Source organism: Lissotriton vulgaris, chromosome 6, assembly GCF_964263255.1.
Source record: "Lissotriton vulgaris chromosome 6, aLisVul1.2, whole genome shotgun sequence".
Classification (NCBI taxonomy): Eukaryota; Metazoa; Chordata; class Amphibia; order Caudata; family Salamandridae; genus Lissotriton; species Lissotriton vulgaris.
The window spans coordinates 1,514,373,424-1,514,390,466 of record NC_141694.1 but is presented as its reverse complement, the minus strand read 5'-3'; positions in this window follow the sequence as shown (position 1 = coordinate 1,514,390,466).

The window sequence follows — 17,043 nt, the reverse complement described above, 5'->3', positions numbered from 1 at the left end:
AAGTGTGGTGACCTCTTGTAGTTGGCTCTGTAGCTGCATTTTGTGGCTTCAAGAGTCTTAAAATGACTCATATGTACCTTTGGAGTTATTTGGACTAAAAATGCTTTCTTTTAAATATAATTAAAACAAATATTACTATGCATTGCCTTGTTTGTATTTATAATGATTACTTTGGAATATGGCAATTGATAAATTATTGTAGTGATCTTTTAATAAAAGCCAATTGGTCTGCCTTGAATCGGCTGATGTGCTGACCCCCTTGCTAAAGGCAATAGGCCACGTTTTTATATTTTGGTGTTCTGACCCTTTGACAAAGCCAGTAGGCCTGCCTTATTTAAAATTACATCTCTTGATATTGCTACCTTACGTTAAAAAATGATGTAGTCTGGTAATAATAACTTACTTTACTTTAAAAACAACCTCATAAAGTCACTGAAACAAAACGGTTAAAGTGACCTTATAGTTAGGTGAAATGTAATGTTTTAACATCTAAAAACCACTTAAATTCACCAGTTGTAAACTGATGTAACTATAACTCACTCCGTCACATGCACTGCTTGTGATCTACATATTACATCACATATGACATGTTCTAGACATCATTGATAGCAATAATGATGACATCAGAAATGACATCATAGAATTTTTTGTGAATCTGTTTTATTGGATTTCATGATTAGTACAGTACAATACTCATGAAAGCAAGTGTCATTGGGCATTCCAATTGGCATACAGGGCACAGCATATTCATGTGATATATTCATAACTCATGTACAGATTATCAAGAAGGAGGCTGACAGGTACATTTGCAATATTGCTCTAGTAATCAGGTGAAGGAAGAAAGGAGAAATAGAGAAAGAAGGTAAAGAAGCAGTGTAAGCACACCATAGCCTACAAATTGAGAGCCCTCTGGAGCATAGATGCTGGTAGATGTCCATCTGAAATGCCATCATTGATGACAACACTGCGCCTGACAAGCCTGCAAGTTATATTTACTTCAGTAAACTATAACTATTGAATTTCTGAGGTTATTTAATTCCAAAAATGTTAGGTTTCACCTAACTGTAACCTCATTTTAAAGCTCACTTTAAAAAGAAAATTCCAGTATATAAATATAAAAAAAGAAAAAAAATTATATATATATATATATATATATATATATATATATATATATATATATATATATATATATATATATATATATATATATTATATATAAATATGATTCAAAGATTTTCTCCGTGTTACAAACACAAAAATCCACTCGAGCCATGACTGCCAAGCGCGAAAAGTCATGACACGCGCACTTAGGACCTGGCCCCCTGAACCCCGCCTCCTGGTCTCTGGTGGTTGGGTGGCCGGGTAGTCCAATGGGCAGCCGGCCGCCGTTCACTTCCGGGTCACCGAGTGATGCACTTCCGGAGTGGTAGAGGGCAGAGACCTTTGGCCTATTTAGGGTCAAATCCCCGGGGCCTCGGTCTCTGTTCCTGCTACCACTCCAGTCGCCCAGACCTCAAGCTGGCGCTTAAACCCCCCCTCTTGTAGAAGCCCGGCCTTCTTGAACAGCAGGCTCCGCATCTCCCATTGGATTGTCGAGGGAGAGTGGAGTTTGGAGTCGGGGCGATTCGAGCACGGCAGCAGGCCTTCGTTGGTGGCTTCAGGAGGAGAGGCAGCAGAATCGAGTGCCAGGTAAGGAGTCGGGTGCCTGGGGGGGGGGGGGCATGTGCAGCCATAGATTACGGTGGGGTTGGGGGGTGCTGTTAATGATTCTGCCTCTACGGTGGTTTGCGGCTGTGTGTGGGGCTCCGGAGGTGCAGGCTCCTGCCGGGCAACGTGGGCAGTGCGCCGGGGGAACCGGGTGCGGGCAACGTGCGAGGTTGAGGCAGGGTTAGTAGCAGAGGGAGCGTGTGCATAGTAGCGCGTCAATAAGGGCCTGGGGCAGCGCGATTGCAAAGGGAAGACTTTGGCGGTCGCTAGGCGACGGAGACGCTAGCCGGACAGGACACGCGGTAGGCAGCGGGTGAAAGGGCGCGCACAGGCTGAAATATAACTAATAGGGACAGCGCCGGAGCAGGCAGTATTAGCGGGATTACCGAGGCATTGCTGATTGAGAAAGAGCGCACGAGTGCAGGGCAAAGGTACCATGGCGCCTAAGAAGGGAGGGCAAAAAAGAAAGGAAACCGAACCCGAATTGGCGCAGATAATGAAACTACTGATTGCGAAGTTAAGCAAAGACAACGAGGAGAGCAGCGAAGAGAGTGACCCCTCACAAGAGGAAGAGGCTACCATAAGGGAGCGCCCTCGAAGGGAGGGGGTACCACCTAGGGCTGCCTTTCCCCCTTTAAATAAGAGACCAAAAGCGCAACAGAAAGGGAAAGGGGGGCCTAAGCAGAAGAGGAATAGGCCCAGCCAAAACGTAGGAGATAGGTACGTGAGATCCCGTCCCCCCCATTGGTGGTCGAGATAGTAGTGGCCCCCCCACCCACTCCAGTGTTACCAAGGGCAGTGGTGCAAGGCGCAGATTCCCCTTCAGGGGCAGAGATTCCAGGTGGGGCGCCCGCGCCAGTGGATCCAGTGGATCAGTACTGACAGAAATTCGGGAAGCGCTGAAGGCCTTAGCTCCGGCGAGCGGGGCTACCACAATCCTTGATCCACCGGCTCCGCTCCCATCGCAACCGGTGGCCGCAGTGGGAGTTGCACAGGACCCTAGGGATGGCCTGCTGGCATTGGTTGCTTCCTTGGTGGCGCAACTAGCTTCTCCAGTAGGGGATAGTAATAAACCTAGCATGGTAGCAGTGGCACCTTGGGTCCCTGCGCAGGCGGCGGAGCAGGGTGTGCTGAATGACATACAGAGACAGTTGGTTCTCTTGGTGGAAACGCGTAAAGCGACTCCCAGCATGGCGACAGGAGCAATTCCCCCCGCAGCTGCGTTAGCAACTGTACCTATAGGAGGTACAGTGACAAAGAGCGTTGAGTTGGGAGGATTGCCTGGCGGAATGCAGGGGAATGTATTGTCCCAGCCAGGTATGCTAGCAACGCATGTGACTATGGAAGTGCGGGAAAAAATTTGGAAGGGGGCATATGTGGATATATTCTCACTCATCAGGCACAAAAGGAGGGACGTCGACTACAAGGAAAGGGATGGGAAGGAGGGCTCCTTCAGGGACAGGATGCCATGAATAGAGGAATCCTTAACTAATTGTCTTTTTGGTTTCCATGTGTTTACAACAGTATTGTTGGAGAAGAGGCCTGAGTTGGCGATTCCTTTGGTCTTTTACACAAACAAGATTGTGAAAGCACATACAACTCATGGGGGTACAGTTTGGTTGAACTATAATAGGGAATCCCATTGGGCAAAGGAAGAGAACCCAAACATTGGGTGGGATCAAGTGGAGGTGAACGCTTGGTTGGAAAGTGTGAATAGTAGGGAGCATCCCGCTAGGCAGCCCTTTTGGACCTCCCAAGGAGGCCCGGGGGAGAAGAGGGGGACTTGCTGGGCATTTAATAGCAAAACGTGCACCTGGCCCGCCGGGCAGTGCAGATTCAAACACGCGTGCGCTTTCTGTGGCCATCCCTCACATCCCGAGTTCAAGTGCAATAAGAAAGCCAAGGAACATGGGGGGGCAGGGTCCAGGGACGTCAAGCCCCCTCAGTCCTAAACTGCCCACGCCGGTAGACATAGGGCGACTGATTTATTGGCTCAATCTGTATCCAGACAGGGTAGCGGCCAAGGTATTGTTTGAAGGTTTTTCTGTAGGTTTTCTCATTCCAGCCATAGACGTCCCCCCCATTAGCCAGTTCAACAACCTCCTGTCAGCTAGAATGTACACCTCTGTAGTGGCCAAGAAGGTAGAGAAGGAGCGGGTCCTGGGCCGGGTTGCGGGCCCTTTCCCGGTGCCCCCGTGGGAGAATTATGTATGCTCATCCCTGGGTGTGGTGCCCAAGAAGGAACCCGGGCAGTTCAGAATGATCCATAATCCCTCCGCTCCCAAGGGGTCATCAGTGAATGATGCCATTGACCCAGCGTTATGTTCGGTGACGTACTCGTCCTTTGACGCCGCAGTGCAAAAAGTGAGGAACCTGGGAAGGGGAGCGTTGCTAGCAAAAACAGACATAGAGTCAGCCTTTCGCCTCTTACCCGTACATCCTGATGATTATCATATGCTGGGTTTTCAGGTGCACCACTGATTCTATTATGACAAATGCATGCCAATGGGGTGTGCAGTATCTTGCAAGTACTTCGAGTAATTTAGTTTAATGCTGCAGTGGCTTTTCTCACACAGGACTGGGTGTTTAGAAGTGGTGCATTACTTGGATGACTTCATGGTGATGGGGCCGGCGGCGTCAGAGGCGTGCGCCCGGGCGCTCAGCGATTTGGTTGCTATGTTTGAGGAATTTGGCGTGCCTTTGGCACCAAACAAGACGGTGGGCCCGGACACATGTATGTCGTTTTTGGGCAATGAGATTGATACAGTGGCGGGGGAGTGTAGGCTGCCGCTAGAAAAAGTGCAGGCTTTTTCCCAGGCTATTGAAGCTACCCTGGCAGGTCCTAAGGTGACTTTGCACCAGCTGCAGGTGTTGGTGGGTCAACTGAACTTTGCCCTTCGAATCATTCCCATGGGACACCCATTCTCTAGGTCCATAGCCAGGTCAATGGTGGGCCTTACCCAGAAGCACCACCGTGTGCGCCTGAGGGAGGAAGTAAAGGACGACCTCAGGGTGTGGCGTAGCTTCCTCAGGGATTTAAACGGGCGGGTGGTGTGGCCAGCGCCCCAATGTCCAGCACTGAGCTCGGCCTGTTTACTGACTCAGCAGGCAGCATTGGCTTTGGCGCAATCCTGGGTCCATCCTGGTGTGGGGCCGAATGGCCCGCAGAGTGGCATGAGTCGGGCATGACTAAGAACATAGCTTTCCTGGAACTCTTTCCAATATGGGTGGCAGTCACAGTCTGGGCAGAACGCTTCAAGGACAGGGCAGTAATCTTTTTGTCCGATAACATGGCAGTGGTGGAGGCTATCAACAGGCAAAGGGCCACTTGCCGGCATGTTTTGAGGTTGTTGAAGCTGTTGGCGCTGGCATGCTTGAGATTGAATTTAACATTCAAGGCTGCGCATATACCAGGGGTTGATAACCACGCTGCTGATGCTTTGTCTCGTTCCAAGTTGCAGGATTTCCGGAAATTCCACCCGCAGGCGGAAGAGAGCATGACAGTGTTTCCTACGTCACTGTGGACAATTGGAGCCCCGCTTTAGCGGGGCTGGTAGGTGCCGCCCTAAGTGATTGCACCAAGCGTGCATAACAACAGCATTTTAATTCCTACAGGTCGTTCATGGAGGAGGCCGGGATAGCTAATTTCTTTTCACCAGAGGCAATATATGGTTTTCTGCAGTCTTTAAGGGACCAGGGCAGGGCAGTGGCATATGCTAGGGCGCATCTGTCTGCGATAGGCTACTTCGCGAAACTGGCAGGGGAGCAGCACCCGGGTTCCGCATTTGTAGTCAAGAAGGCCCTGGCAGGGTGGGCCAAACTGGAGGGGCCTAGGCGGGACCAGCGTCGGCCTCTGGATATCTCGACCTTAATTGACATTCTAGAGGCGCTGCCTACAATTTGTAGTTCACTGTTTGAAGGGGTCTTAAAGGGGGCGGCATTTTCCCTGGCGTTCTACGGGGCCTTCCGTCTGGGTGAAGTGGTAGGTGCTTCTAAATCTGACCAAGGGGTGGCCTTCAGTTCCGGGACACGGTTCTTTCCCCAGGAGGGCTAGAAGTATTTCTGAGAAGATCCAAGACAGACATGGGGGGGGAAAGGGGCCACCATTCGTTTACGTTCAGCTCCTGGGGTGGCGGCCTGCCCTATAACCCAGATGCGGGCGTACTTGGCCCTGCGCCCAGACAGGGGGGGGCAGGCTCTGTTCATTCACGAGAATGGAGACTGCTTGTCGCAATTCCAGTTCAAAGCAATTTTTAGGTTAGCACTGGCGAAGTTGGGGTGAGGGGCGGCAGGGTACTCCTCTCATTCATTTAGAATTGGCGCGGCCACTCTGGCTGCTGGGGCAGGCCTCCAAACCAGCGCAGTAAAAGGAGTGGGGCGCTGGACTTCAGATTGTTATAAGAGATATGTGAGGCCGGAATTGTTATGACAAACTGTTGATGACTCATGGTGGACTGTGCTTGACTTTTCCATTTCTCTCCTCTTAACTAGTATGCCCGCAAAGGTGGTGTGGGTACTCGGGCACTGTGCGTTTACAGCAACGGTGGGTGGCGAAGCCGGCGGGCTTGAGCCAGACTGAATTCCTGTGGCGAGGCATCGGTGGGATGCGAATCCGGCACTTGAGGCGGCTCGTGGAGGAACTAAGGGAACAGGAAGGGCACAAGTCTCCTGATTGGATTATCTTGCACTTGGGAGGCAACGACATGGTTGACCGGGGACGCCTGGCGGTTAAGGAAGCTTTGCTTGTGGAATTTGCATGGTTGGGGCGAGTTTTTCCATCGGCCAGGATAGCTTGGTCAGGCATGATATCGCGCAGGACATAGGGCCCGGGAGTACGGGCTAGGTCTTTGAAGGTTTCAGTAAGACGACTCAATGGAGAATTGGCAAGGTTGTGCTTAGTGAAGGGCCGCTTGCGGTATATCCAGCACCGGATGATCTTGGGGGACGCAATGTATCACCACGATGGTGTGCATCTGTCGGACTTGGACACTGATATTTTCATCAAGGAACTTTGGTCATTTATTCTGAACGCAGGTGGGGAGGGTGTCAGACCTGAGGGCCTTGGCCACCCTTGTGGCGGTAAAGAGACCTGCGATCAGTAACAGTGACTAACACAATGGACGGGAGTCCGCCTTGCGTACTCCATAGGCCAGAACTGAGGGGGAATATGGTAAGTTCTCCGCTGGGAGGAAGTGACCACCGGCTGGGGAGGCTAGGGCGACAGATTTCGAGCCTCCTGGGTCCCTGGGCAGCCTGGTGGTCGAGGGGTGGGCCCTGGTAATGGCGAACAAGGATCAGAGGTTGGGGCCCACAACTCTAAGGGGCAGGTGCGCGGCACCTGGCGTAGGATGCTCAGTTGTGAGATGCGAACCAGATGGGGCTCCTCCCTTGGTGCTGGGGGCATGAGAAGAGCAATCATAAAAGTTGTTATTAAAGTGTGTTTTTTAAATACCATTTATGCATGTTATTTGCTTGTCATGTTTATGCATTGTTTGTGATTAAACATGGACGTTTTTACCCACTCAAATCTCTTGGTGATTTCAATGTGGGCTTGCATGTCAATGTCAGATAGGGGGAGGCGGGGACACTGCTGGGGGGTCCGGGTCCTATGCCAAGCGCGAAAAGTCATGATGTGCGCACTTAGGACCCGGCCCCCCGGGCCCGCCACCTGGTCTCTGGTGGTTGGGCGGCCGGGTAGTCCAATGGGCAGCCAGCCGCCATTCACTTCCGGGTCACCGAGTGACACACTTCCGGAGTGGTAGAGGGCGGAGACCTTTGGCCTATTTAGGGTCAAATCCCTGGGGCCTCGGTCTCTGTTCCTGCTACCACTCCAGTCGCCCAGACCTCACGCCGGTGCTTAAACCCCCCCATGTAGAAGCCGGGCCTTCTTGAACTCCCACCCACCCGTCCCTTAGTTTAGTGGTTTGAGGGGCATGTTGCGGTAAAGAGACCTGCGATCAGCAACAGTGACTAACACAATGGACTGGAGTCCGCCTTGCGTACTCCATAGGCCAGCACTGAGGGGGGATATGGTAAGCTCTCCGCTGGGAGGAAGTGACCACCGGCTGGGGAGGCTAGGGCGACAGATTTCGAGCCTCCTGGGTCCCTGGGCAGCCTGGTGGTCGAGGGGTGGGCCCTGGTAATGGCGGACAAGGATCAGAGGTTGGGGCCCACCACTGTAAAGGGCAGGTGCGTTGCACCTGGCGTAGGATGCTCAGTTGCGAGATGCGAACCAGATGGGGCTCCTCCCTTGGTGCTGGTGGCATGAGAAGAGCAATCATAAAAGTCGTTATTAAAGTGTGTTTTTTAAATACCATTTATGCATGTTATTTGCTTGTCATGTTTATGCATTGTTTGTGATTAAACATGGCCATTTTTACCCACTCAAATCTCTTGGTGATTTCAATGTGGGCTTGCATGTCAATGTCAGATAGGGGGAGGCGGGGACACTGCTGGGGGGTCCGGGTCCTAATAGTTTCTTGAAGCGTGAATTTAATTAATCAAACATGCAGCAAGTCAACATCCGACGCGTTTCGGTGCCAGAGCACCTTGGTCACAGATCAGAAAAACGTTTGTGCAATGTGAATACATATAGTGCAATTCATTTACATAGAAATAGGAATACTCTGTCTTTACATTCAGATGATTTCGGCAGACATCTTGGAATGGTGTTTTAGCAATCCTGGTTATGAAAATTATAAAGAAAGTTTTTTTAAATGAAGTTCTTACATGAACAGCATGAGTATAATCATGAAAGAGTCAGCACTATTATTCTGGTATAGTGCTTTCCCAATAAAAATACAAATACACGGGGTTCGCAAATATTATACCATTTGGTATTGTAACGTCTGCGTTGTATCGGCTTTACAAAAAAATCCTTTGCGTGCACCACTACAGCCCCAGTGGGCTTATAACAATAAAGTTACTTTGTTGATAACATATTACTAACCAAAATGATTACTACGTGTATTACAATACTGCCCAAGTTGGCTATTTATTGGAAAACAATGCACATTTTAAATTACGGCTTAAACTGAATATATCACCTGTCACTCTTATTATATACAATTTCATGTTCTTTCTTCACAAGATGATTTAAATGACTTATCTTCAAACTGACTTGCCGACAGTTTTATGTCTCCTAAAAAGATTAAAAAGTGCAGTCAATGTGTTTTAAAAAATATCAATAAAACAAACAAAAAGCTTTGATATTGTATATAAAAACTGTATGGGAAATAAGTACATAGTAGAGGTACCAACTAGAATTATTAGGAAAGTTGGAAACTAGTACTGACAATGTAAACTCTCATTATCAATGCTGTTGGTGGAGTAATTATCCATTAGCCCAAATGAACCCACATCTCTTCATCCTTTTTAAAACCCTTTGGATGCACCGTGTCATACTTAATTATTATTTTTGAGTCTAGGCATCTAAGCTCCTTTACTCTGTTTCCTCCCCGTTCAGATTTAGGAATATTTAGGAGACATAAAACTGTTGGCAATTCAGTTTGAAGAAAAGGCATTTGAATTGAGCCTTGATTTATTTAATGCAGAGACAATTGTACTCTATGTACTCAGATTTAGTTTTGCAGGATACCTACACTGCAACCACTGGAGTCCATCTCACATTTTGTTTATTATACTGTTATGTTAAAGTTTCGTTTCTATTCATTTATTTCGGTTTTAATAAAAGTTAATTTTTTTAAAAGTGTATAAATCTTCTTTTTCTGACAACATTTCACTATTATTTAGTGTGATAATCATCTGCTTAAAGAAGATTTTAAAATCAAAAGTAGAAATGATGTTTATAACCAGAAGTATAATACCGAGGCTAACTCTTTACCAGCTCTTTACCAGAGTCTGTAGCTACGATTAACGGTTCCTATGGAAACATTTTAAAAGTCCAGCACACTTGCTGTTTGGATTAGCAACATTGCATGGTGAACTTGTGACCTGTGTGCTTAGTTAAGTGTTCCATGAACTGTTAATATGGTAACAGGCAGTAAGCAGTTTGGGGCTAGAGTTGAAAGGAACTGGCTGTACAGAAGCTGTTATATTTACCCTGGATCCTCTACATGACAGTGGGGAAAGGAAACTGAGATGACAGAACACTATGTACATTAGGAGCAAAAGAAGTACACAATTCTTCGACTTAACCTCAAGAGAGGGCTCGAGGAATAGCCACTGACATTACAAAACCCCATGTACAACTTGCCTACTCTGTACTCAACAATGGGCAATTCTTTATCGATCACAGTCAGACACTGTTGCTTCACGATTCACAGTGTGCACTTCACTAAATACTTTGTGCCTATTTAAATGGGAGACATCATTCTTTTCTCAGTAAAACTTTGAGCACTGTCAGTTATTCTTTTACAAATTAAGGGGTATTATTTTAACGGCTTCCTTGTAAATATGCCCCCAAGTACTGTGTTAATGTCACATGTGAATGGGGAGCGTTAGGGTACAGAGACGTTTTGAAGTCTAGGAGATGGCTACCTTCCTGAGAATTATTTACTAATTGTTCGAGGAGTTCGAGGTAACTTAAGTCCGGGAATTGTCATACTCAGGATATTTATTTCAATATGCAGGGTGTGCCTCGACAGTCTCTGAAACCTCAGTGGTGCTAGGCAGTGCCTTATTTGTTTTGTAATCACAGGGACAGTACTTATGGTGTTATAAAGTGATACACTCATAGAACTCTTGTAGTTGTATAATTACTCAGGATTACCCAGGATTTATGTGCCTAAGAGTTACTTACATTATTTTTTGTAGGTATACTGGAATGTTAAATAGTTTTAATTTTAAAATCTTCTCTAAGCAGATGATTATCACAATAAATAATAGTCAAATGTTGTCAGAAAAACGAACATGTATACACTCAGTTTTTTTTTATGATCCTTTATTAAAACAGAAATAAATAAATAGAAACGTAACTTTACTAAAACAGTAGAATAAACAAAAACATGAGATGGACTGCATGTGGTAGCAGCGCAGGTAAAAATTAAAGATAAGTCCTTAAAATAAGATCGATGTGATTGAATGAGGTGATAGATTACATCATTACAGAAGGCAAGATAGTTTTTTCTCACATGCACGCTCAGGATAGTGCATCCGACCCCTCCCGCAGAATCACCCTCAACAGAAGTCTGTAGGGAAGCGCTGCTCATAGGCTTAGGCCTATCTTATGGTATATATGGTATTTTAAATGAGACAGAGATGTGACTGAATGAGGTCAAAGGTCACAAATTAACATAACACTTGGAAATATTGCTTATTTGCACGTGTGCAGTGGCCCTGATGCGTCCCACCCCTCTCGTAGGCCTGCGTTGAAGAGGTGTCTGTTGGGAATTGCCCGCTGGCTCAGATCTACAGTATGGTCTAGCAGGTCTTTAAAATGATTCAGAGATGAGACCGAATTATGCAGGACAATATCGTTTGTTCGCGCCGCGTTTAATTGGACGCCTTGTGCACCTAGGCCGCTCTGCTTACCTTTTGCAAACACTGCATTTAGCAGAGGTTACAACTTGAATTCTGCTTTGAATCTATAGTGCAGACAATGTTAAATTCAGCCTTGATTTATTTATCTGCAGTGTGGACAGCAGGGTTCATAACTTGAAAAGAGAAAGAGAAACAGTGTGAGAGAGAGGAAGATAGAGAAAGAAAGACATTGAAAGTGTGAGAGAGAGAAAGTAATAGATGGAGCAGGAGAGGTACTGTTGATACTACAGACAATGTTAAATTCAGCCTTGATTTATTTATCTGCAGTGTGGACAGCAGGGTTCATACCTTGAAAAGAGAAAGAGAAACAGTGTGAGAGAGAGGAAGATAGAGAAAGAAAGACATTGAAAGTGAGAGAGAGAGAAATTAATAGATGGAGAAGGAGAGGAATTGTTGATACTGGTGAAAATCTTCGCAGCTCACCTTTTTGCTACCGGTGTGTGTCCAACCGTGTGTCGGGTTATAGTGCACCCTCAAGTTTAGTGATCTGAAAGATAGTATACAATTAGTAACTGCAGAGTACATACAACTGCACACGTATAGTTCTGTGCTACGCATTTGCACACCCAGGCTACTGTATTACATCAACTCCCACTACAAGGAGGTGTCTGTACACTCTTTTCCTCTCAGGGTGTTATACTCCATGCACTCCCACTGCATAGCGATGAGTTCTCATTACTGCGCAGCTGGACTGCTGCACCCCATCCACTCCCAGTGTCCGAAGGTGAGTGCCCGTTCCTGCGCACCCAGAATGTTGCAACCTATCCACTCCCACTACCCGGAGGTGATTGTACATTCCTATGCACTCAAGGTGCTGCACACTATCCACTCTCCCCACCCACAGGTGACTTCTCTTTACTTTGAAAACAAGCTTCTCTGCTCCCCTTGTGCTACCGGCGTGTTTCACGTGTCCAAACAACCTTCTAAGGCGTTGTTAGGATGGCCACGCATCATCGCATATTCCTCAAACGTTGAGCTTTGGAGGTGTTGGGGGGAATCGCCAATTTGTGAAACACAACCTGTTAGATAAAAAGGAGATAAGATTGTGAGTCATTTGTTCATCAAAGGAGAGAGGAAGAGAGAGAGTGACTCTGAAAAGAATACGCGCAGCTCACCTTTCTGTCACCAGTGTGCCTTCCACCATGTGACAGGCATAGTGCACCTTGAAGCTTCACATAAAAAAGATAGTAAAAGAAAGATGTTATTTATTTATTTTATTTATTTATAAAGTTTTATATAGCGCGAACATGACCCACAAGGGTATCTAAGTGCTTGACAATATAACATAATTGAAAATTAGATGGTTGAAGTGGTGTACATACATTCGGTGCTCGCCATAATACAAAGGAGGGAGGTTATAGTAAATAAATAGCTTAGGTGACTAGTAGTCAACAAAGAATGATCCATGAGGGAATCAGAGCCATTCACGTTACACCGTTTTTCAGCTTTAGAAGGTTGAGGTAGTAAAGGTACAATTGATATTTGCAATTCAACACAAAAAAGTAGATAATAATATATATGGATAGCATAGGTGCCTAGTAGTCGGTGGTGAGAGATCCACAAGGGAATCGGGGCGCATCACATTACAGTTATTCAAACTTAGCAGGATGAGGAAGTATACATACATTTGGTATTATTGGTATTTGCCACTATCTTAATGTGGAGTAGAATAACATCAACCTTTCACACTCCTTCCCTCCCCCATTAAAAAGAGAACCATTTGTACAGTTGAAACTTGTTTAATGGGCTTCGATTTATGAACAATTAGTTGAGTAGTAATGTTTTCCATCGGTTATAGAAAACAAGTGGTGCACAGTCATACTCGTGGTTTCAATCATCACGCCCGTGTCTGGGCACGATAATTGAAACCTCATGTGCTATTGGAGTTTATTGCGTGCAGCAAACGTATTATAGATACCAATAGGCCATGGACGGAGCAATGTGTCCGCCTCTGGCCAATTGCGTGCAGTCTTTTAGAATAAGTCGCATGCAAAGACCAATGGTTTAGAACGGAAGGAAACAGACATGCACGAGCATGTGCGAATCGAAGGTTAGGTTCATACCCCCGTTTTTTCACATAGAAAATATCTCGCACTGCGTGAGCAGTGCTGTGCACTTCAACATGCTCAACTTCAACTTCCCATGCTCTCCACTCCACTGGAGTCAAGCTATCCTGGCTGAAGACGGCTGATAGCCAGAAACCGGTCCGAGGATGCTTGATTCCTGTCCTGGAAAGACATGGCTTGGCAGTTCGGGCTGGACTGTTCCAATGAGGCACAGGGTCAAGGCTGATTTGCATATGCCCATGTCTGAACTGGGGTGGTGTGGAGTGCAAAAAAATGATGGATTTAGGCCCAGATCTCTGTACTGGGGTTAATGTATGACATTGTTCTGCATTCTGTCCATCAACTGTTGTTTTGCATTTGTCACCCCAAGTTGAATGTGTATGCTCAGACGTGAGTCCCATGCTCTCCACACCACTGGAGTCAAGCTATCCTGGCTGAAGATGGCTGATAGCCAAAAACCGGTCCTAGGATGCTTTATTCCGGTCCAGGAAAGATATGGCTTGGCAGTTCGGGCTGGACTGTTCCCATGAGGCGCAGGGTCAAGGCTGATTTGCATATGGCCATGTCTGAGCTGGGGTGGTGTGGAGTGCAAAAAAACCGATGGATTTAGGCCCAGATCTCTATACTGGGGTGAATGTATGACATTGATCTGCATTCTGTCCATGAACTGTTGTTTTGCATTTGTGCACTTCAACGAAGGCACGGGCTGTACTGCGCACAGCAAGGGAGGCGTGAGTCCTAAATGGATTGAGAAAGGAAAGGTTGTCAAAATAAGATGGTAAATTTAAGTATACATAGTATCAAAAAATAAATACTCCTCTACTTTGCTACGCATGTGGCAGCGACGGACATTTGACCGACTATAAAACTTTTCTGCTATTGGAAAAAAAAGTACAAATGCTGTACTGTAGGACTGCGTACGCCTAAATCGCTGCATCGCCTTTTTGTATCCAGTCTGCTGCATCCCATGTACTCCCTCCAGTGTGCACTCAGTTCTCATTGCTCACATTTTCGTGGACAGGGCACCTTCTACATCATGCAGTCCCGCTCTGCCACCAAGAAGTCTCACATTTGGTGCTGAGTTTTGATATCACTATGGCAAAGGACATATTCGTGCACCCACCATCATCGCAGGTTGTTCATCAGCTCAGTCATTGCAGTACCACTAACTCAGTGACCAAAGAGGCCACGCACGTGGTGGTGGGCCCCCTGTGCGATAGTTTGGGCCTACATGAAGTGTCCGAACCACCAGGACAGACCATCACAGCACTTGGGATGGGAGCAGCTCTAAAATGGCGTAGAGCACATGCACCTGGTCTTTTTTATTGGTAGGGTCACATGTCTTGTTAAGCCTGTGCTGGATGGGTGTGATGTGGGTGTATACCAGCCATGAGGGAGTGAGTGTGTGTGCTGTTCTGACAACTAGACCTGGAACTAGCAAATCACTACAATGAAAATCTTGGCCATGTAGCATTGTTGTGTTTTCCTGTAAGGATAAGCAGATTGGGCAGGCCTCACGGATGTCAGTGCTGCGCGAGGGTGGGAAAAATGACTCCGGAACTATGGGCGTGGCTCCATCGTGAGCTATTTGAGAAATCAACAGATTTGGGTGTCTGTGTTGTAGTGCTGCCATCACCCGGGTACTAAATGCAAATGTGTCATTATGTCTGTAAAGTTCCACAACATGGCCAACATGGAAGGTACGGGGAATCACTGACCCTACATTCATCCATAGTTCCACACATAAAAGATGGTGGATATGACGCATTTCTGTGAATATGAATGTTTGTTGTACATTCAGTGGATTGTTGTAGCTGTAGTAATACAGGGCTATGAAAGCTTTAGATTGCAGTTTTTGGCACCTGAAGGGCAGGTAATATATATACGTATGCGGTCATTGGGGTATACTGTCGAGTTTGGTGCTGGAAATCACTATATGTTTTTTGTTGCACTCTTATTCACTTGACCATCAAAGATCAGCCATCAGTGTTTGTTCATTTATGTTGGTGGACCGAATCCTTGACCAGCAACAAATGGTGCGGCGTTTGATGTCCCAATGATCAGGGGACTAGCCTGTTTTGCACCTGGGTTTGGCCAAATGATAGGACTGATCATTGAGTCAATTTGATGGTAACCCTTTGCTAATTGTTTTGGATTTGTCAACCATGTATGAATGATTTATGTGTGTCTGTTATTTCCTATACATATAGTGTTCACCTGTTTTCTGTCTTTATGTGATTCATACACCCCGAGATTCTGGTAACTCGGATTGACAGAATAGCTACATAATAAAGCTGGTAGACCCCCTGTATTGTTGTGTTATACCTGTAAATACGGTGCTCATGTAAATCGCTGACATAGTTTTGGGTCGACTTCGCGCTATATAAATATGGTGCAGAAAAAAACCTGAGCAATGGCACACACTTATGAATTTACTATACACTTTGCTTGCAATATTGTAATGATCCAGTTTCTACGTTCGCATTTGTAGAATGGGCGAGAGAAAGTCATATAACCGAAAACATTATTACTGCCAGAGGTAAGATGGTTGCATACGCTTTTTACAGCACAATTTAATGTGGTAGGTCCAAGCGGCAGCATTTTGCAAACATAATGACTACACAGACACAGATAGATAGTTGAAGTGGGTACGGGCACATGCGCTCGACTCCATTTTATTATGTTGCTGTTGGTAGCAAGTAGAATAGTAATCATCATATCATACACAGATATTCCATTATAAATGGTTTATGACTTCTGCTGTACAAAGGTAGGAGCACTACATGTGAAATAATACACAGAAGATTCTATCTTAAAAGGTTCCTAAGTTGTGGTGCACTGAGATTGGGGCAGTTTGTGTGCAGCCTGCGATGATGCCCGGTCCAGGCAGACCGCACTGGTAACAATGTCTTTTGACTACTAAATTTTGCCTAAATAGGGCCATGTGGCGATTATTTATGGTGTACTAAGTTAGTGGTACCTCTGGTGCTCAGCGTGTGCTTACCCTGCGATGATGTGTGGTCCTAACGCACTGCACTGGAAGCATTGTCTATAGCCTACTGCAGTGGTTCCCAAACTTTTTAGACCCGCGGCTCCCTTGACATAATTGGGTGTTGGCCTCGGTTCCCCTTCATGTCCATTTTTATGTGGTTGGGGTGATGTAAGCCCGACCACAGGTGCTGGAATGTACAGTGATTAAGAAGGAGATGTAATAAATGAGAGTTATGTCACATGTCTACTTGGTATGGTGGCTTACTGGTGTTGTGGGCAAACACATACCATAACGTTGACTCAACATGCAAGGTAAACTAATGTGTAATCAGGCATAGAAAAGATAAGCAGGTAGCTCAGTGGGTAAATTGGACTGCAGTGGGAGATGTTTGCATTCTCACTTAACATGCAGCCAGTTGCATGCGACGCTCAAAACGTCACTGCATCCACCTGGCGTTCGATTAAAATAAAGCACTGTATGTGTATAACAGTGGCACCGGGCTGTAATAAACAAGATTCGAGTTTTTAAGTGGCAGCCCACCATTCAAAATTTTTTCAACTACTCTGAAATTACATTAAAAAATCATGTGCTTAGATAAGCCCATTTCAGTAAATGTGTGGGTGTTTTCAATCATGCGTGTGCCACTGCATTTCAATGGTTTGTTTTACAGTACATACAGAGTGGTGAACGTTTTGAAAGAATGGAGCGTGAGCAGTTTGTATTCTTGACTTTGGAAAATATGGCAAGCAAGCTGAGACCATGATATTTTCAGTGGCA